The sequence below is a fragment of the Nicotiana tabacum genome, chromosome 8 (genome assembly GCF_000715075.1).
Source record: "Nicotiana tabacum cultivar K326 chromosome 8, ASM71507v2, whole genome shotgun sequence".
NCBI classification, from domain to species: Eukaryota; Viridiplantae; Streptophyta; class Magnoliopsida; order Solanales; family Solanaceae; genus Nicotiana; species Nicotiana tabacum.
In genome coordinates this window covers 30,963,193-30,973,122 of record NC_134087.1, presented here as the reverse complement: position 1 = coordinate 30,973,122, position 9,930 = coordinate 30,963,193, and positions in this window count along the sequence as shown.

The window sequence follows — 9,930 nt, the reverse complement described above, 5'->3', positions numbered from 1 at the left end:
GCTTGATGAAGAAGATGAGACATTAGCCATGGCTGCTCGGAGACGACGATGAGGTGTGTATGTGTGTGCGTGGTGACAATTGAGGCTGGGCAGCCATGGAGGGGTGTGAGGAGTTCGGAGAAGAAGAAGAAAAATGAGAGGGGGGGCGGATGAGTTTAGTGTTTTAGGGTTTGTTTGTTTTTTTGTTTTTGGTTTGTAAAAATGAAAAATGAAAATGAAGAGGGGTTGGGTATTGGGGTTATGGGGCGGATCGGGTCGACCCGGTTTGAAGTGGACCGGGTCATGAGAAGGTTGGACAATTTTTGGGCCTATGGCTTACAATTGAAGAAGTGGCCCAATCCGATTTTTCTTTGTAATTTTGCCCTCTTTTCTTCTTTCATTTTTCTAAAACTAAATTATAAAAATACTTAAATTATTATTAAGAACTAAATTAAGTTATAAAAGCGCAAATTAACTCCCAATAACAATTAACGCACAATTAAGTAATAATTAAGCGTAAAATTATATATTTGGACATTAAATGCTAAAAATGCAAAAGATGCCTATTTTTGTAATTTTTAATTTTTGTAAAACAAACTTAATTAGTAACAATTATAGAATTAAATCCTACATGCAAAATGAGACATATTTTTTGTATTTTTATTAATTTAACAAATAAACATGCACAGACAAATTATTCAAAAATATCACAAAATTGCACACCAAGAAAAATTATTTTATTTTTTTTTTGGGAGTAATTCTCATATAGGGCAAAAATCACGTGCTTACAGATAGTATTGATGATGAGGTTCTTTGCGGAGAAAGCAAGGCTCAAATTCACTCTTAGTCACCTCATCAGGCTGTATCGGCCTTTTCACCATTGAGGTCTGCTAATTCTACGATGCCGATCCACCACGCCTTTAGTTGTTGATGATGAAGAAGATGGAGATCGGGGGTGGATGAGCCGATTCGTCTAAGTACGGACTGTCGATATTATTCCTGTGGAGTTCCTGCCATTTCCTGAGGAATGTAATTTTGACACGTAAGTGGTAAACTCGTGGCTTCGTAGTTCTGTTTATGGCAAAGGCAGACTCCATAAATGCGCCTTCTTTTCCTTTTTTGCAGCAATTTCGTGGATGCCGGGCGAGGTTCCTGATCTGCTGGATTGGGTTCGGAAGTTGGCGACCCACTCGACTTGCAATGAGCATAAGTGGCAAGCTTTGTCTAAGGATAGATGGGAGGAAAAACACCATAGTACGTGCTATGTGATTTGCTCCCCCCCCCCCTTTCTCTCGGAAGGGCGCTTTTCTTCTGCATACTAACTCTGTTATCGTAGGCATTAGGGAGTTCCTTAAAGCGAGGTCATGCCCTTTAGGAGAGGGAGGAAGACCGCCGGCTTCAAGACTGGGGGATGATAATAATAACAATAAGTAGGTGAGGCCTTTGCAGGATGACAGTGATTGTAGCAAGACGAGTCCGGCCCGAAGGCTTAGAGAGGGTGTTTCAATCGAACCTGTAGCACCCGAGGGTTTTCCGCTGCTGGCTTCTTCTCCTGTCGAAGGCACTTTGAGGGATGTTCAATGCCAAGGGGCGCGTATATCGGGCGACCGTGTCCCAAACCGGGGCGGTTCTACCAGGGTAGATAGAGCCAGACCAGTAGATATACGCTCAACTCTTGAGGAAGCTTAGTGGCTTTACTCGGAGGTAGGTTAAGGCCGTTCGTACTGGTTTTATAGTTTTGTAATTTTCACTTTCTTACCATGTTTATCTTCCACATGCTTTTAATAAGCTCAAATCTGAGCTGCTTCGCCTTGAGGCTAGATTGCGAAAATCTGTTGACGGGGAGAAATCCCTTAGGCTTCTTTGTGATGAAAGGGAATATGAGTTGGCGCGTCTACGGTATGAAGCGAGTCAAAGCTCGAATTATGAGAGCTGCCTAAAGGAGCAGGTAGTTTTGTTCCGAGGGAGTATGTGTTCCTTCTTCTAGCTCCTGAGGGCTAATGTTTTGTTTATTTCAGTTGCAGAAAAAGACGAAGAACCTAGAACGCCTTCGGAATAAAGCTGGCCAAGCCAAGTGCGAGTACGATGAATTAAAGGCTCAGGCGGACGTTCAGGCTTCAACAGCGAAGGGTGCTCTGGCTAAAGCCTCCGCCTTTGAGGTTCAACTTCGCTTAGCTCGTGATAATAGCTCGGTTTGAACATATATGATTATAAAGCTCGAGTATGATCTTTTGAAGATAAAGGCCGAGGTTGTGGATGCCTGGGCAGAAATCGTAATAAGCCGAACTAAGGTTTAAAAAAAAGTGGCGGTGTACTTAAAGGACGCTGCCGATGCTCAAGCTAAGCTGAGAAGGACTCTTGACCGCGAGGGCAGGAGCAAGGAATATGCACGGCGTAAATCTCGAAGGGAAACCCTCGAGGGGATCCATGCTGGGGGCTTCGATCTCTCAGAAGAGATAAAGCAAGCGAAGGCGGAAAAATATGATGCTAAGCTCCTTCTGGCTTATGCTGAAGATATCGAGAAAAGAAGTTGACCGGCCGTATTCCCCGAGGGGGATGTAGATTAGGCCTTCCTTTTTTGCGTATAGTGCTTTCAAAGAACACTTTGTAAATGGATCTTGTATTTTTTCACATATATGTACAAAAGGAAGCCTTGCGGTTTTATTTTTCATGTATTCCTCTTTGTTTTGATTTTAGCCAGATGAACTAGTCTTTGAGTTAAAAGGAATCCTTAGATTCGCGGTATAGCCCGGGGGCTTATTAGACTGACCTGTAGGCTCTTACGTGCTTGGTCAATACGACCTTTTATTATAAGCCGGTGTTCGAGCCCTTATGCTTGTGCTCTTAGGCATGTTTGGTCAACTTTTTTGGGTTCAGTCTCCAAGTCGGGTATCGACTCAAGCTCATTCGACCCTCAAGTTTTTGAATTTCAAGCTGGCCCTTAGGCTCTTATGCGTTGGGTCGATACGACCTTTTGTATGGGCTGGCGATAATGGCTCTTACACTTTGGGTCAATGCGACCTTTTATGTGGGCTGGCGACAATGTCTCTTACGCTTTGGGTCGATGCAACCTCTAATAAGTGGGTTGGTGACAGTGGCTCTTACGCTTTGGGTCGATGCGACCTCTAATATAGGCTTTATTTTTCCCTCGATAAGGATTTTTTGAAATAATTTTTGCCTGACTCTTCGATGTTTTAATAAAAACCTCGATTGTGAGTCGTTATATGGCAATGATCGAGCACCTCGGGAGGTTTGGCTCGTGGCTGAGTATCTCGAAGCCTGTATTTAGGAGCTGACATGGTCGAAGCTCTTTTGCCTATATCGAGGGCAGCCTGTTTAACTGGTTCTTGTCGAAGTATATTCGAAGTAATTGAAGGCCTGTGATTTTATAGCGACGATCGGGCATCCCCGAGTCGCGCTTGTTTGGCTGGTACAGTCTTGTGACCATAGTCATTTGTGTTTGATCGGAGCTTTTCAGTCCCGAGTGAAGTAGTTTTGGCATCTATATCGAGGGTATGCCTTTTTAGGGGTCTTACAAGTTCGATATATAGCCTTAACTTTGAGATCGGGTTTATGCCTTTAGTAAGGTCTTACAAGTTTTTCATGCCTTTAAGGTCTTACAGTTTTGGATACTTGGTACAAGTATGGTTCATGCCTTGCTTGAGGTCTTACAGTTTTGGATACTTGGTACAAGTATGGTTCATGCCTTGCTTGAGGTCTTACAGATATTGTCACTTGGCACAAGTGTGGTTCATGCCTTGCTTGAGGTCTTATAAATATTATTGTTGCCTTATATAGGTCTTACTAGACCGAGGCTGCCCGCATATAGTCTTACGGCCTCAGGTTTTGATAAGTCGATGGATATGGCGATTGACAGCACTCCCCGAGTCGTCGAGGATTTCTCGACTCAGGAGATATTACTTGTAGACTTGGTATTGCCTCATTGAGGGCTTACGATTTTGGAGTTTCCGACCCAGAGGTCATGTGGCCTTGAGTTTTCGATGCCAGTCCCCGGGTGTTCGGGACGTTTTTGGATCTGGAGCTGTTTTGTGATCTTGTTGTTGCCTCATTGAGGGCTTACGAGTTTGAAGCTCTGACCTAGGGGTCGTACTGTTTTGCGTTGTTGACGCCAGTCCCCGAGTATTCGGGACGTTTTTTATAGAGGAGCCGTTTTTGCAAAAATATCGAGTTTCTTTTGAAGCGTGAAATGCTTTGATAGAAAGTATTCTTCGATTACTTGGTACAAGTATACATGTTTTCGCTGTCACGGGCCTGGCTATTCTATATGGACACGGTTCGTTTGACCGTTTGGCCCGGTACATCATTTTCCTATCGAGACCCCATTTGGCGTATCTTGGCTTCTCTGAGTAGGTGACCTTTCGGGGGGATGCCCCCCAGTATTTGAGGTTGATTGCAAAAGAAGCCCCGAATACTTGTTGAGTCTTTCTTAGGTAGAATATGGACGTTTCCTTGTTAAAAACTTTGCCGGTAAACCCCTTTTTGGGATAAAACCCCAGTTGAAGGAAAAGAGTGTAACGCATGCTTTTTGAAACCTAAGGCCTTAGATTTGGAGGGTTCTTTGGACATTTTGATAGGATAGTTGCACTCATGTTAGTGTAGAATGTAATTTCAAGAAAAAGGATATGGTCATACCTTAGAGTAGAATATGTCGGCGGTGTTTCGAGCCACGATATGTTTCAGTCGCTTGTGATGAGGACGCGGTATGGTCCTCTGCTTTGTTTAGTTAGGGGTAGCTGAGAGTGTAGCTTTTTATTGTTAGTTTACTGTTATCTTATCATTCGTCTCCTTAGAAGGTGGAGGTACCGGTGTCGGCTGTACATCGTGCACCACGAACATTTCTCTTGTCACATGTTGTTCCCCGTAGACGGTGTTAATCCCATCCTTTGTCGGAAATTTCATCATTTGATGGAGGGTGGATGGTACTGCTCTCATGCAGTGTATCCATGGCCTTCTGAGAAAGGCATTGTACCTCATGTCTCCTTCGATGACATGGAATTTGGCATTTTGGGTTGTTCCAGCCACGTTGACTGGGAGGGTGATTTCCCCTTTCGTTTGTTTTGCTCGCCATGTTGAATCCGTTGAGGACTCGAGAGGCGGGTATGATTTGGTCAAGTAGTCTGAGCTACTCTACCATCCTCGACCTGATAATGTTGGTCGAGCTACTTGGATCCACAAGTACATGTTTAATTTGAAATGTATTTACAAGAAAAGAGACTACCAGTGCGTCGTTGTAAGGCTGAGACAAGGTCTCGATGTCCTCGTCGCTGAATATGAGAGCATCCTCGGGTATGTAATCCCGAGTTTGCTTTTCAGGTGATGGATATTTTTGTTCTTCTCATCATGGGCTCCTGTGGGGCATTGATGCCTCCCAAGATCATGTGGATGACATGTTATGGTTTATTCGTTTCGTTCTTCTTGGCTGCCTCTCTTTCTCGGAACTGATTTTTGGCCCTGTCACCGAGGAATTATTGAAGGTGACCTTTATTGAGTAGTCTGGCTACTTCTTCTCAGAGCTGGTGACAATCCTCGGTCTTGTGGCCGTGCGTGTTGTGAAATTCACACACTAAGTTATGATTTATTTGTGAAGGATCTGATTGCACAGGCCTGGGCCACCTGGCGTCTCTGATTTTACTGATGGCGAACATGATGTCTGATACATCGATGCTGAAGTTGTACTCTGACAAGCGAGGTGCCTCTGTTGGCCCTATGTGCCTATCGAATCTAGCTCTGCTGACGAGTCCCCGAGGGTTCTGGCCTCGGTCCATCCTTTGATTATTGCGGGGTATGTTGGGCCTAGGGGCATTTCTCCTATTTTTGGTGTATGGCTGGTACCTTTCTTTGTTTGTCTTTGGCTCCATCGCTAAAAGCCTGCTTGGGTATACCGAGACCGAGGGGGCTCCCAGTTGGTTGTCTTCGACCCTGATCTTTGACTGGTATCGGTTGTGGACGTTCGACCAGGTCACGGTTGGATACTAAACCAGATTCTGTTTCAGCTGCTTCGAAGCCACCGAGCTTCGTTCATTCAAAGATTGAGTGAAGGCCTGCACTGCCCAGTGGTCAAATACCTGTGTTAGTTCCATTCATTCCATTTGTAAGCGAGATACGAACTCTCGTAGCATCTCGTTTTCCCTCTGCTTGATCTTGAAGACATCGGATTTCCGTGTAGCTACTTTGATGGCACCGGCATGTGACTTTATGAAAGAATCTGCCAGCATGGCAAATGAGTCTAGGGAGTTAGGAGCTAGGTTGTGATACCATATCATGTCCCCCTTTCGAGAGTGTTTCCCCGATTTCTTTAGCAAGACGGAATTGATTTTGTCGTCCTTTAGGTCGTTTCCCTTCACTGTGCAAGTATAGGCGGTGACGTGCTCGTTGGGATCCGATATTCCATTGTACTTCGAAAGCTCAAGCATTTTGAACTTCTTTGGAATGGGTTTTGGGGCCGCTTCTTACGGGAATGACTTCTGCACAAACTTCTTTGAATCCACACCTTTCAGGATCGGGGTTGCGCCCGGAATTTGGTCGACCCTGGAGTTGTAGGTCTCGACCTTCCTTTCGTTGGCTTCTATCTTCTTCTTGCCCGATTCAATCCTCCTCATGAGGTCCTCGAGCATCTTTACGATGGCAGGGTCGGTTGCCGACCCGTTGTTACTTGATCTCTCTAGTATCTGCTCGGCTGGGGGAGCCATCCCCGGTGCTACCGTGCTGGGAGTTTTTTGGTGACTTTGCAACTAAGCAATAGCCAGCTATTGTGCCTGCAACATTTAAAAATAACGTGAAGGTTAACCCCCTTCTTCCGTAGTTGGGATTTTCTGAGCTTCTTGTTGGTTTCCTTGGTGTGTGTTCCTGTTAGTGTGGGAGCTTATATCGGCGTGTTAGGCATCGCGTGAGACCGCGTTCACGGGAATTGGTTCTAGTACGTTCTCAGGGTTTCGTGGTGGTACACCAACACCTGGAACATCCACACCATTCTCTCCATGGTTCTCAAGATTGTTGTTTATTGAGTCAGACATTTCAACCTGAAATCAAAGATCTTGGGCAAGAAAAAGTGTGAAAGATAACTTGCGTTGTGTAGTAAAACCAGCAAGAAAATAATCACTATTATTTTTAGCCCTACGGTGGGCGCCAAACTAATTACCGTGAAAATGGTAATAATAATTAAATTTGATTTTGTGGTTCTACAAATACATAATCTATTTTTATGCTAGTTGTTAGGGCAATAGATGCTAAGTGAGGTACTTGGAATCAAAATATGTGCTTAAAACAAGATGTTAACCAAACCGAATGGTTGTCGATCGGAGCCTCGAGCTTGCTTATTCGGGACCTCGGGGTTGAGTCTACTGCCCCGCCAAGGGTCGTCAATGGAGACTAACAGTTATAAATAAATCAATGACGGCTCTTTATGGCCAATAACAAGCAATAAATGAAGAACAATAAATAGCACACAATGAATATGAACAATAAATGCAAGTAAAGAGGTCTGGAGAATGTGTTAGAGAGCAGAGAGAATGTTCTTGAGTATTTAGTATTGAGAAACAGGCGTTTACAAAATGACAAGGATCCCCTTTATATATGAGGAGGAATCCTAACATAGTACAGATGCATTGATTACGAAGATATGGGGCTGGTACAGCCATTTAATGTCTTGATTCATTTTTTGGACTAGTCCGCTAGGCCTTGTCAGCTAGATGCACGTGCCTTGGGAACTTTACCTTGATCTACCGAGACTGTCAATTTGTACTGCTCCGAGGTCGAGCGTCGATGGCTGATAACTAGGGATTTTGACGCATTTTATACTCCTTCTTGCTTACGCTTTGATTATAAATTCATACAAAATAGTCCCAAAAGGCTCATAAGTTGTGCTTGATTGCAGGTTTGATCAACAAAGTGACAAGATGTCAAAGATCAACTCAAAAGGAGTGAAACTTGCACAAGTACCAAAGACAAGACAAACTCAGGAAAAACAGGCCTAGTGTGGCCGCACTACACTTTGTGCGGTCCGCACTAGGGAGATTTAGAGAGCTGGTATTTCAAGCATTAAGGCAGTGCGGCCACAGAAGGTTTTGTGTGGTCCGCATTGAAGGCAATGCGGCCGCACTACCATTCTGTGCGGTCTGCAGAACCAAGGTTCAGAGAGGGTGAAGTTGGAGCTTTCAAGCCTGTGCGGTCCGCGGTCCAGTTTGTCCAGACTGCACTAGAAGCCTCCGAGGCCGCAGTCTATTCTGTCCGGTCCGCGGAGCCTGAGTTCAGAGAGTCAAGTTTTCAAGTTCAAGAGCCTAGTGCGGCCGCACACCATTTTTTGCGGTCCGCACTAACCCCGCAGGGGCAATTTTGTTTAGATTTTCCAGCTTAGTATAAATAGATCCTTTTTCTATTTTTAGGGTATCAGACATTGTAATACAGTAGTTGTGCTTGTGAGACGACTTTTCTTAGCCATTTTTGGGCATTTTTACTTAGTTTTCATCATTGAATCTTTATAGCTAACTTAGCTATTAACTAATATATGTTTATCTTCATCTATATCTCTGTTTTTCTCTTTAAGCATGAGTAGCTAGACCCATTATCTAGGGTTGTGGCTCAACCCTAGTGTGGATAATTGATGGGTGTTGTGATTTAGGGCTAGATTGGCTATGGGTGTTTGTTATTTGGGTCAATTTCATGTTTTAATTTATGAATTAGTGGTTGCAAACACTAGTTTGTGCTAAGTTGACTTGGGCTCTTCTTGAGAAAAAGAGCCTAAGTCTCCGAAATTGACTCAACAAGGAATTGGGATGGACTCAAGAGATTTGATAGTTCCAATTAAAGGGTTAAACCTCGAGAGAGTAATACCCGACTTGAACCCTAGTTGCTTGGGCAAATATGCATACCCAATTGGTCTTGAGAAAGTCAATTGGGCGAAATCACTCTTTCTACCGAGAGGTGTAGAGTGGGTAGTATCGAGCAACGGTTATAATATATTCCCCAATCATTTCAATCGTACCTTATATGCAATTACCCGTCAATTGACCACCTAGGCAGAAGTCACTACCCTAGTGCCTTTTAAACCATTAGATACAACTTTTAGCATTTAACTCTTAGCTTAACCTAGTTGCAATTGTAATTTGTAGTTTGATAATAGTAGAGTATAAAGAAAACCCAAAAATGAATAGAAGTGCAATTTGGAACAATCACGCAATCCTAAGCTAAATAGACACCCAATTCCATTCCCAGCTCTCTGTGGAAATCGATCCCGACCCACAACTCGGGTAAAAGCTATTGCGACCCTCTCTCGCTACTTATTAGTGGTGCGGAATTGGCTGTGATCAGCAACCACAACCAATGCATCAAAAAAAGATTCAGCAGCCTAACCCTTTCTAATGACAGAAAATTGGTCCCTCCGATTTTACCGTATACAAGAAGGACTCTTTACTCAAAGAGAATATCATCCACAATAAGGAAGGAGTTAGAAGTTGAAGTTAACTAGAACTCTTCCACCAAGGAAGAGTATAGCACTGGATCTCTAATTATTTCCTATTCTACTAATTTTATAAATTAAATGATGTTCTCACTTTACAGGTATGCACAAAAGCTGAAGTTAAATGTGAGTTGAGAGCAAAATAGCGAGGCATTTTGCAAGCAATTCTTGTGTGATTCAAGTGTGTGAACCTGAAGCTACATGAATCAGATAAAAGAACTAGTTCCAAGTGTCTTGTCTTTTATTCTAGTTCAATTGTAGTAGGTGTTCTTAATTTGTACCCTTTAGCTTTATCTAGAAGCAATTGTATTAGGTACTGTGAGTATTCAAGTTAGAGTTAACTTGAAGTTGTCGTAAAAGTTAGAGGCTGGTTGCCACAACTGGATTAGAGGTAATCCTTAGGTTTACGAAGAGTTTTTATAAATGTTGTTTTGGCTTAGTGATTTAGTGAATTTTTGGGGAAAATCCTACTAAGC